Source organism: Schistocerca cancellata, chromosome 2, assembly GCF_023864275.1.
Source record: "Schistocerca cancellata isolate TAMUIC-IGC-003103 chromosome 2, iqSchCanc2.1, whole genome shotgun sequence".
NCBI classification, from domain to species: Eukaryota; Metazoa; Arthropoda; class Insecta; order Orthoptera; family Acrididae; genus Schistocerca; species Schistocerca cancellata.
Genome location: NC_064627.1, coordinates 14,857,062 through 14,869,999, shown reverse-complemented (window position 1 = coordinate 14,869,999; position 12,938 = coordinate 14,857,062). Strand labels below are relative to the sequence as shown.

The 12,938-nt window shown below is 39.8% G+C and overlaps 1 protein-coding gene across 1 annotated transcript in view; it reads left to right on the top strand.

Annotated features, from left to right (window-relative positions):
• The window catches only part of LOC126163202 (dynein axonemal heavy chain 3), a 1,221,238-nt gene that overhangs the window by 1,040,290 nt on the left and 168,010 nt on the right, over positions 1-12,938 (top strand). The gene's annotated exons all lie outside the window — the stretch shown is intronic.

The following is a 12,938-nucleotide window of genomic DNA, read 5'->3' as shown; positions in this document are numbered from 1 at the left end:
TTCTCTTGCCGGTCTAGGAATGGTAGAACGATGGGTTCGATGACGGTTTGGATGTACCGTGCACTATTCAGTGTCCCCTCGACGATCACCAGTGGTGTACGGCCAGTGTAGGAGATCACTCCCCACACCATGATGCCGGGTGTTGGCCCTGTGTGCCTCGGTCGTATGCAGTCCTGATTGTGGCGCTCACCTGCACGGCGCCAAACACGCATACGACCATCATTGGCACCAAGGCAGAAGCGACTCTCATCGCTGAAGATGACACGTCTCCATTCGTCCCTCCATTCACGCCTGTCGCGACACCACTGGAGGCGGGCTGCACGATGTTGGGACGTGAGCGGAAGACGGCCTAACGGTGTGCGGGACCGTACCCCAGCTTCATGAAGACGGTTGCGAATGGTCCTCGCCGATACCCCAGGAGCAACAGTGTCCCTAATTTGCTGGGAAGTGGCGGTGCGGTCCCCTACGGCACTGCGTAGGATCCTACGGTCTTGGCGTGCATCCGTGCGTCGCTGCGGTCCGGTCCCAGGTCGACGGGCACGTGCACCTTCCGCCGACCACTGGCGACAACATCGATGTACTGTGGAGACCTCACGCCCCACGTGTTGAGCAATTCGGCGGTACGTCCACCCTGCCTCCCGCATGCCCACTATACGCCCTCGCTCAAAGTCCGTCAACTGCACATACGGTTCACGTCCACGCTGTCGCGGCATGCTACCAGTGTTAAAGACTGCGATGGAGCTCCGTATGCCACGGCAAACTGTCTGACACTGACGGCGGCGGTGCACAAATGCTGCGCAGCTAGCGCCATTCGATGGCCAACACCGCGGTTCCTGGTGTGTCCGCTGTGCCGTGCGTGTGATCATTGCTTGTACAGCCCTCTCGCAGTGTCCGGAGCAAGTATGGTGGGTCTGACACACCGGTGTCAATGTGTTCTTTTTCCATTTCCAGGAGTGTATGCTTGGGCTGTTTACCTATCTGCTCTGGAAGTATCATTATTAATGAGTAACCTAATGAACTAAATTTATTACAAAGAGTGACCAGCTGCTAAATTTCAATTTTAGTGTGAAGCCCCTGTATATAAATTGAGCACTGTCCTCCCTTGTTCTGAGAGTTGAACATAGCTCTGCTGATGTTTAGCCCTTTTCATGTGTGTCACAAAGCTCTGTAAGTCCTGACAGTCTAGGTTGTTATGACATTTCTAATGGTTTCGGCAACAAGAGAAGTGGTGCAAAACTGGATTGCAAACTTCTCTTACTACAGTTGACCTATTTGAAATGTTTAGCCGATCCTCTTCTCTGGATATGTGGCTGCGTTGATCTCCACAATGCTGGTTAGAGGAACTAAAAAAGCCTCTCTCTCTCTCTCTCTCTCTCTCTCTTAAAATATCTCAGTACCCTCATAATACTTTCAGTTCAGTATATTTTCATTTCCACAAGTTTCACATAAGCATACAAACTCTTGCAAGTCATCTGCATTGTTAACCATTAGATATTATTAAATAAAATTACAATATGGTGGGTTTAATAACCATCAGAAATTCAAAGACAGGTCTTGCTTCTAGCAAGTCTAACACCAAGATTAAGTAAGAGTCTCTAGACAAATCAGGTTTCAATTGTCTATAACAATTACAATTATTCAACCACCAAGGAACAACACGTAATTACTCATTGTACTTTCCATACAGGTTCTATGGCGCGAGCAGCAAACACTTGTCAGCATCGCTCGTCTGATGCAGCTCCTGTCCTCCCATGACCAACATCCATCCTGCACACACAGACATGTGTTGTGCAGTAAATAGGCTCTCTCTCACTTTTATCTGTAAAACACCACATGTTTGAGGCAGCATAAGATTGAGTGGTTCCAGAATTTATGTGGAAATTCTCGAATCACTACATATCCCCCTCCTTAGATCGAACACACAATATTTTATACGTAATTATTATGTACATTGACATCGTACCTAGTAACAATCCACATTTTAAAAGTAATCATTTGCTACATAAGTTTATATACACAATTTTTTCTCATAAATACTTGTACTCCATAGAGCAGGCTTGCGATTTTTGTCTTTCCATTGACTCTTACTCTGTTTTTTAGAACATAAGCCTCTATTTATGATTTCATTTTGCATTACCCTTACTTATGAACAGCAAGAACTCTCTCTTCAGCTCCAATCGTAAACTCCAGGTGTCATGGACCCTTGAATATTTCATCCTTTATTCTAATTCTCTGTACTACCTCTTTAGTACATAATGGCCTCATTACTTATAATATTCTGTAGCCTGGAGGAACTGTGGGCAAAATGAAAGTGTTACTATTGACACTCATAAATCGTAATAATGCTAGTGAAATAAAGACTTCAAAATTACCAGAATAATTCCTACAAAATGTGTGACTTCTGTCACAATACTGTCCTTTTCCCCTTGTATCAGCATCTATACCTTACTCATGGGTTGACCCTATGCGTGCCCTTCCTCCTTCCATTTTGGTAGGTACTTCCATTTTGGTAGGTACGCCCATTTAAATTTCTATTCTCCTATGGTACAGGTCAATCCCCTTTTTAGTGCCCCTGTCCACACAGTATAGGTCAGCCTTTCTTAGGTCTGCCTATCTGCCCTTTATATCCAATAAATGCTGGGTGCACCCTCCTTATCCTTTATGAGCAGGCCTCTAGGTTCATTACCCGAGTATGCATCTTTATGTACACTATAATTAAATATCCTCTGGTAAAAATACAAAATCTATTTCACACTTCACACTCGCATACAAAATGTGTTTACTTGTGTTTTAAGAGTCCCACTATACCACCAGTCATCAGAATATTTGTCTGACTGACCTCCCTTAGTAATTATCACAAACCCTTACTCTTTGGCTTATGCTATCCTTAATTACTCACACTTCCTACTTAGATATACTTGATGTAAAATTAGCATAGTTCTTCTATTCTTATGCACATAGGCAATATGGAATGATCTATCTATCTATATATCTATCTATATCCGAATCCCGCTCCAGCTACTGCCGGGTCTGGGTGCTGACGAGTCCTCTCCATTTGGCTCGGTCCTCCCACCACTTTTCTTCCTCCACTTGCTGCCAGGTCACACCTCTCCTATCAACAGATATTCTCACTCCCATTTTCCACCGTGTTCTTGGGCGCCCTCTAGGCCGTTTCCCATCCATCTTTAGTTCTTCCATAATTTTGGGGAGTCTCTGCCCATGCATCCTCTTAACATACCCATACCATCTTAATCTCTTTCTTTCAATTTCTTCTCTCATACTTTCTTGTTTGAGGTCCTTTCTAATCTCTACATTCCTTACTCTGTCCATTCTTGTTTTTCCCTTTACTGCTCTGAGGAATTTCATTTCCCCTGCTTGCAGTCTGCTCCAGTCCCTTTCTTTCATTGTCCATGTTTCTCCACCATAGGTGACAATAGGGAAGTAATAATTCTTATACATCAGGAGTTTTGCTCTTTCTGGAACTTCATTATTCCAAATCAGATGTTTTATTGTTTGGTAGAAATTGCCTCCCTTCTGTAACCTCCTATTAATTTCGTTAGTTATTCTTCCATCCCTAGATATTTCACTCCCTAAATAAGTGAAACTTTCTACCACTTTGAGGGGTTCTCCATTCAAGGTAATATTTCCATTGATTCCTTTCTCTCTTCCAAATACCATTACTTCACTCTTATCTTTATTTATTCTTAATCCATACCTTTTCATTATTTCCTTCCACGCATCAAGCTGTAACTGTACATCTACCTCTTTATCACCCCATATTACCATATCATCTGCAAAAATCATCTTTTTGTCTTATTCTTTTACTATATCTTTAACTGCCCTATTCATTCCCTCCATCACAACATTGAAAAGCGCAGGAGATAGAATACTTCCTTGCTTAAGTCCTTGTCTTATTTCGAAGTATTCAGAGTTCCCCAATGGTGTTCTAATTCTACAATTGTGGCCTCTGTACATTGTCTTTATAACATTAATGTATCCATCTTCTATATCTATCTTCTTCAGTTCTTCCCAGAGTCTTTCCCTGTCAACTGAGTCATATGCCTTTTCTATGTCAATAAAAACCATTATCACCCTTTTGTTATACTCCCAACTTTTTTCCATCAGTTGACGGATAGAAAATATCAGGTCGATTGTGCTCCTTCCTTTCCTAAACCCATGCTGTTCTTCACTCAGCTCCTTTTCTATCTTTTCACTTATTCGATTTAGTAAAATTCTTTCAAAAATCTTGGCTGTATGACTCATGAGGGTTATTCCTCTGTAGTTTTTACAAAGTCTTTTATTGCCTTTCTTGAAGATGGGAACAATGTCTCCTGTTCTCCAGTCGCCAGGTATTTTACTATTTCTCCACACGCTTGATAGTACTCTATACAGCCACTGCATTCCCACAGGACCTGCTGCTCTTATCATGTCCACTGATACTTCATCAGGTCCTGGGGCTTTCCCCCCATGCATCTTCTTCACAGCTTTTTCCATTTCTTCCTGTGTAATTTGTCCTAATTCTGCTTCCCAACTTCTCTCAATTTCTCCATTATTTGTTGTTTCCTCATGTACCTGGTCCTCAGCGTTTAACAGCTTCTTAAAATGTTCTTTCCAGAGATCTTTTATATTCCCTGGATCTTCAATAATGGTACCGCCCTCTGTTTCCATCTTTACTGGTACTTCAGAAGCCTTCCTTTTATTTTTCATCATTTTATAGAACATTTTCTTATTGCTCTTCACATCTTCTTCAAGTTTTTTTGTAAACTCTTCCCATGCCTTTTTCTTTGCTGTTTCCACTATTTCTTTGCACTTCTTCTTTTCCTCTATATATCTTTTATGGTCTTCGTCATTTTTAGTTTTCCACCATTTTCTCCATGCTCCATTTTTTCTTTTAACTGCTTGGATTGTGGTATCATCCCACCAACTTGTCTGTCTTATTTTTTCCTTTCCAGATGTTCTGCCACATACTTTTTGTGCTGCTTCGACTAAAGTGTCTTTGAATAAACTCCATTCTTTTTCTACATCGCAGAAAACTTCTTTTGGAAATTTTTGTGTTATTAATTCTCTGTACTTCTCAGCACATTCACTCTCCTTCAATTTCCAATCCCGTATCCTCGTCACTTTCTTCTGTTTTCTATTTTTCACACACTGATTCATTTTCCATTGTCCCACCAGTAATCTATGGTCTCCATCAGCACTCACACTTGGAATTACCTTCACATTTGTTACTTTCTCTCCCCATTCCCTATCTACTAGAATATAATCAATTACACTCTTCGTTCTTCCATCCCAACTGTATCTGGTGATAACATGACTTTCTCTCTTCATAAACCAGCTGTTTGCTATTTTCATTCCATTTCTCTGGCACAAATCCAGGAGTCTTTCCCCTTCTTCATTTCTACCTCCATATCCAAAACATCCCAATACTTGCTCAAATCCCTTTCTGTCTTTGCCTACCTGTGCATTAAAATCTCCCATCACTATATTAGCACTCTCTATATGGTTTTCTAACACATTTTCAAAGTCCATCTTCTCTTCTTTGCTACATCCCACTTGAGGTGCATAAATCTGGATTACTTTTAGTGTTTCTTTTTGGAATCTCAGGTTTAAGATTATGATGCTGTCTGATATATATCTCACATTTTCAATACAGCTTTGTACATTCTTATTCACCATCACTGCCACACCATTTCTTCCAGACCTGTTATTCCCACTCCAGTACAGTTTGGAATGATCATTGTTCTTATATATTTATATACAGATGTGTGTGATGTAGAACCGTCACAATAAACAACAATGTGTGCATATTTCACTATGTTCACATACCTCTTTCCCCATAATACTCTGTCCTTTCATTGTTTGCATCTTCACGTTTCATTGTGTGTGTGCTTAAGTGTGTCTGTGTATCGCGATTCTTCAGCCTACTTATATGAAATAAGTTGAAGGTTATTGGAAACCATGGAAAATAAGGAGGACTTCAGCGATAGAATTAGATGAATATCTAAAGAGGGAAAGATAGACAGATACTCAAATGAGAAGTAAGAAAGGAAAAACAAGAAATGGTTGCTAAGATCGAAGAAGAGAAAGAAGATAGCCCCCAAAGACAGGAAACCCTTCACACCCCCCTTCCCTAGGACCTCTACCTCGCCAGTACTTGAGTGAGAAGCCGGAGGAGGTATGGTGTTAAATCATTTCCTACAGAATGGACATTTTCACCTTCACACTTGAAGTCCCCAAAGAAAAATATTAGCAACACCTTTGGAGCGGCAAATGGTGAAGAATCAGTCACACTTGTCTGCAAAGGTTGTCTGGAAGGTGTGATGTGTGTTTAGTGTTAGTCATGATTTATTTGTTGGTGTAAATCTTGCTATTACTTACACTACTCACCCCTTTCAAAATTGATACAAACCCTCCCATTTACATCACATTTTATAAAAGGTAAAAAAGATACTGCACTAAGCATAAAATTATGTATCATGTTATCACAATTATGTAATTACTCATACAATATCATCCCTTCTATTAATCTAATATCCTTTGCAGTTTATTAAGAGCTCTGCATCCAGGTTTGCATAGACAAACTGTATAAGAGATTACTTTCAAAGAATAGGTTAGGCAAAAATAAGACCTAACTATACATGGATGGCAGGAGAGACTGGCTGGCTAGGCAAAAATAAGACCTAACTATACATGGAGCCCACGTCGGCTGCTGTTGACATTACAGTCGAGACCATGGAGAGAATGGCTGGCTATGCAGATTTAATCTTTATCACTTGATGCTGCCAAGCAAGTCAAAATAAGTTGAGACAATGTGAGACGAGTCATGAAGACAGGCAGGGGTGCCCCTGGAATAACTGGGGTCAATGCCATAAAATTTCCTAACAGGCATAATCCTCCAACAACCGAGGACGACTTCTTCCAAATACTTAGTGTGCACAATCCTCCTCCAACAACCAAGGATGACTTCTTCACATACCAGGAGCAGTTTTGGGGAATGTTATCACAATTCCACACTGGTATGTTTCTCTAATGGTGGATAATAGGATAGTATAAGAAGTAGCGGAATAGTGTAAGATGTAGGGGGATAGTGTAAGAAGTTGGGGGAATTCGGTGCAGTAAAATTTTATTGCAGAAGAAACACTAAAACAACTAGGGATCTGACGGTTGTCACTCCGCCCATTAACACAAAACGTTAACGTCTCTGAGAGATATACAACTTTATGTCTTTTACATTGTATTTTCCTTTTTCTGATCCTGGAATAGGATCTACTAAAACTAAGGCTTTGGGATATATACTCAGTAAGGTCCTTCATACTTTAGGAAAAATTTGTCTCTCCCTCTTCAGGGCAGAGCTCTGAAGATGCTGTTTTACTAGAACCAGGTCATCGACCTTGTATTGAGGTTCAATAGCTTTCTCAATATGTCTTGTTACTCGTTGTTGTGCCTTTTCAACCAAGTTCTTAGAAACTATTGTCTGATTAAGTTTGTAATCCACAGTAGGTTGCTCTGGCCAAGTAAAACATTTAATAAGGGATTCCCCCACTAAGGGTTTGCCTATTAATCCAGTTGATAAATGTGGGAATTCATTTAAAATAAGCTCGAAGTCTTTAACTTTCGATGCCCATGACATATTTTTTTCATGGCAATAGGTGTGGCATAATTTCCCAATTTCTTTCATAATCCTATCTCACAGATTGGAAGATGTATTATAGTCAGAGATTAATACTTGACAAACATCTTCCCACGCTAAAAATTCTTTAAATTCATTACTGACAAACTGTGGTCCATTGTCTGTAATAAATCATTCTAGTTTGCCTACCTCGAGACACTATTGTTGCAGACAGTGAATCACGGATGGTGTATTTGCTTTCTTAATAGGATACAACTTAACATACTTTGACCAACACTCTATGAGAACAAAAATATACGATACTCCTCCCTTCCCTTCCAGAATTGGTCCAAAGAAATCTGCTGCTGTAAGATCATGTAATGCATTAGGAACAATTGGATATATTTTGTACTTAACATGAGTGTTACTCTCGTTTACCTTCTGACAGGTTTCATAAGCTCTAATTAAAGATGCTACATTATGTCCTAGTTTCTTAAAATAATAGAATTTATTCATGTGAGCTATACATTTCTTTATTCCGAAGTATCCACATCCAGTATCAACATACCACACAATCTCATCCTCCATCAATGTCAGGATGCATAAATGCCATCGTCGAGATGTTATTCTGCATCTCAGAAATAGATGATGCCCTATAATTTTCCACCTCCCTTCTTGATTAGGCCATAAGGAATTCTTGTTATACATAGCATATATTTCAGTAAAGTAGGAATCATGATGGATGTTTTCAATTAATCTTTGAGCCATTTCTTGTACCCTGTTGTGCAGATGTTCTACTGTCATAAAATTAATCGCAAAAATTACATCATGTCCTTCCATACTTTTTAACTCTTTCATGTCCACGGGCAATCTAGACAAAGTTTCAGGTACAATATTTTCAGAACCTTTTACATACTGTATTTTAATGTCATATTCCTGTAGGAACAACATCCACTGCATTAATCTACTATGTAATAATCGACCACTCATTAGAAAAGATAGAGCTTGATGATCCGTATATACATGGATTTCTGTCCCCCATACTAGTGTTTGGAATTTTTTGATACTCCATACTACTGCTAAAAGTTCTTTTTCTGTGGCTTCTGATGGCCAATCTAGGCCAAACAACACATCACTATTGATATTTTCTATTACTAACAGTGTCATGAAATGGGATATTCCCAATATTGCAGTTCACCTGGGTCTCGTGTTTTACAACTTTGCTCTTCGTTCCAGTAATACCAACTATGTACACTCCCAATACTGGTAATAGCAGTAAGAGATGTTTAGTTTGTAATGTGCTAAATAAAGCACTAGAAATAAGTGACACTTCACTCCCGGAATCTATAAATATGTTAACTTCAAAATCCTCTAGTTTTCCTATGATTATTGGTTGTGGATTAAAGGTAGTTAAGCTCAGTTCTTCCAGTAACAACCATTCTTTGGTTGGTATTTTATGCTTGAAATTAACATACTTATTATGGACTAGGCCTCCTAATGTATTTCTACAACCTGGGTGCTGGCCCTGGATCCAGATTGCACTACGTTTTCCTCATTAACAGTAATCACTGGTCAGTTACTGAACCAGGGTATTACATTACCACTTTGTACTCTTATTACTGCTTGTACAAATTCTTGTGACATCACTGGGCCTATATTCAAAGTTGGATGCTTATTTTGGTAATTATCGTTACCGTTGGTCCTAGTACATTGATGTACTCTAGCAAAACTAGCCTAATGTTTTCTAAAATTATTATTACTATTCCTTTTATAAGTGTGATTTTCATTTTGGTGTATGCTCTCGTTACGGTCCTTGTTCAAGGCGTCAAGTGCATCCACAAAAGACAACAGTTCTTCTACGGTTTCCCACCCACTACACAATATATCTTTTCTGGCATAAATGGCTAAACGTCTTATTAAAATTTGAACTAACCCTTCTTCCTACATGGGCTTATCTGAGTACTTTGCACGTGTTAAATGCCAGTCGAAATACTTTCTCATTGTACCCCATGTACTGTTATAGTACTTAAGGTCTCACAAATGAGATATTAATTTTTCCTGGGCGCTTGCTGACCAATACCACTCCTTAAACTTCTTCTGGAAGTCTGCCCAAGGAAAAAATTTCTCAATGTTCACTGTGCCCCACTCTGAAGCTTCTCCTCAAAGGTACTCTACCACAAATTCAATCTTTTTTGAATCTGTCCAGTTTTTCGGCAAGGCTTGGTTAACCCGTATGAGAATATGTACCTCCCCGTCTGACTTAAAATTTGGAAACTGTCTGGATATTGTAGAATTTACTCCCCATTGTAAATCTGTCATTACCTCACTAGTTAACACTTAATTGGGAGATGTCACTCTATTATCTACTTTGTCCTGCATATGTTTGAATTCTTTCCATAAATTATCTATCCCTCTCTTAGTATCCTTAAGTTCTGAAGATAAAGTTTGCGAAACGTTGTAATCCTCCAGATTACTGATATTTATTACATCTGAAGCAGTTAGTTTCTCTTAAAAATTTCTTTCCACATTATCAACTTGCCTGTTAACGCCTCCAATTTGCGATTGGACTAGAGGAATTAGTTTGTCCTGCTTCTCAACACTTTCGTTTAAAGTGTGTGTCGTCTTTGTTTTACAGCATCAAATGTAACATTGCATACACTTTTAAATGATCCTAACTTACCACCAAGTTCAGCTTCTACATTATTACATTTGTCTTCAATAACAAATTCAAACTTCTGGGTCAACTTCTGAAATTGGTCATTCTGCTTTTGACTATGGTCAGTAAACATTTGATTCATCTGGATAGTCAAGGAATTACTTAATTCATTTTTTTTAAATCTACACTGACAGTGGTTGAATCTGCCCTCTGGTCATCTAATTTAGCATTCAACTGAGTATCACTGAGTCTAACTTGAGACTTAAAGTATTAATTTGGGCATTTTGAGCTTTGATTAAATTCACTACTTCAGACCAGTCTGGCATTCCCCTACTCACTGTCATGGCCATGGCTGGTTCAGATATTTCCCCAATTTTTTGAGTTATCCAAATCCTCCTTACTTTTAGATCTAGTGATCATTAAAAAAAAAAAAAGTCACCTCTGGGTATAATAATTATACTAACAGTCTATTGTTGAATAGTTTCGTAACTTTACACTCAAATAATTATTGTCTTTCGCTCACCAGGCGTAGAGTTTTAGGCTGCATCGGTGAGCTGGTGTGCAATCAGCGCCAGTGAACAGCACGGGTGCTGGCAGCGTCGGAGGTCGGTGTCAGCGTCGATGCTGGCAAACGGATTAGTAGGCAGCACCAATGAGGAGCAGCTGGCTCCATTCGCATTGCTTGCTGGTTACGGCGTTCACACCCCCACAATGTGTGTAGGGATACTTACCCTCCACACTGGATTTTTGTCATCAAATAGATCTCATCATAACTCTTCTTAGTCTAAACTGTTAAGATTTTCTGTACGTCTCATCCTCTATGTTATTTATTAATTTTCACCCCTTTTTACTGTTTATGCAAAATCCAACTCTGTGAAACAATTTTCCTGTCTTGTTGCTATGGCAACTCGCAATATCTTCTTATCTTGATTTCCTTTCAAAATTCCTCTTTCTTCAAGTCCTGATCATGTTGGTCGCCACATTCTAATGGATTCGGCAACAAGAGAAGAGAAGAGAAGAGAAGAGAAGAGAAGAGAAGAGAAGAGAAGAGAAGAGAAGAGAAGAGAAGAGAAGAGAAGAGAAGCGGTGCAAAACTGGACTGCGAACTTCACACTTCTCTTACTACAGTTGACTTACTTGAAATGTTTAGCCGATCCTCTTCTCTGGGTCTGTGACTGCGTTGATCTCCACAACTTGTTCTCTGATGAAATAATGCTGGTTAGAGGGATTATAAAAGACTCTCTCTCTCTCTCTCTCTCTCTCTCTCTCTCTCTCTCTCTCTCTTAAAATAACTTGGTACCCTCATAATACTTTCAGTTCAATTCAAATATATTTTCATTTCCACAAGTTTCACATAAGCATACAAACTCTTGCAAGTCAACTACATTGTTAGATAGTACTAAATATAATTACAATGTGGTGAGTTTAATAACCACCAGAAATTCAAATACAGGACTTGCTTCTAGCAAGTCTAACACCAAGATTAAGTAAGAGTCTCTAGACAAATCAGGATTCAATTGTCTATAACAATTACAACTATTTGACCACCAAGGAATAACACATAATTTCTCCTCGTACTTTCCATACAGGTTCTATGGCACTAGTGGCAAACACTTGCCGGCGTCGCTTTCATCTGACGCAGCTCCTGTCCACCCGTGACTGACGTCCATCCTGCACACACAGACGTGTGTTGCACAGTAAATAGACTCTCTCTCACACTTATCTTGGGAACATTGCATGTTTGAAGTGGCATAAGGTCGCATGTTTCCAGAATTTACATGGAAATTCTCAGATCACTACACATTGAGAATCACACTCGTATTAAAGAATATTTGGAGGAGTGGACTGAGGGGGTTTCATGCCCAGCTGTTTGTGTGCCTGAACTTTCCTACACGAAGTAATTTTATGCAGGCAATGGTAACCCAACTGCTTCTACTACTTTTCATTTAGGGCCAATAAATTTTCAAACTTTATGATCAAAATATGGGTTACTGTAGATCAGTAGATATTTAATAGAGATATCAGAAGTGTGAAAAAATTTAAGACCAAATTGAATTTAATGGTTCATGGTGTGGTTTCCTGTAGTCATGTCCTAGTTCATGAACCATGGGCAACGTATGAGTGGCCAAGTAAGTGGTCCTGACAGTCGGGATACCAGTTACTTTGGAATAAGGCTGGGCATCTCGGACATATTCTGAGTCGTGGTCACCTTTGTGCTCATACGGCAAAGACTACCAAATCCACTGGTTAGTCCCTCAGGCGTTAGGGGTAAAACCCAGTGGGACTCGGGGCAAGTAAGGCTAGCAACCTGCTTCCCTGGTACTTTAAATATGATGCTGGCAACAATCAGAGCAAAATGCCTTGGACCTTTGAAGGTGACGGAGTCCCACCTCTAACTGACAAACCAGGGACTCCTTAGATACGACTTGGCAAACAAATGGTAATGAGATGGGGAGCTATTAATATCAATGGGGGATACTCTGGGAAGAAGGTAGAGCTGGCAGAGGCTGCAAGTAAGATGGGGCTGGACGTTTTAGCTTTAGTGACATTCGGGAAGGGGTGAGAAAGAAGAGGAAGTGGGAGAATACAAGGTCTACCTGTCTGGAGTCAAAGCAGGAATAGCACAATGGGGTGTAGGGCTTTACATCAGGAAAGAAATGGAACCCAGCGTAG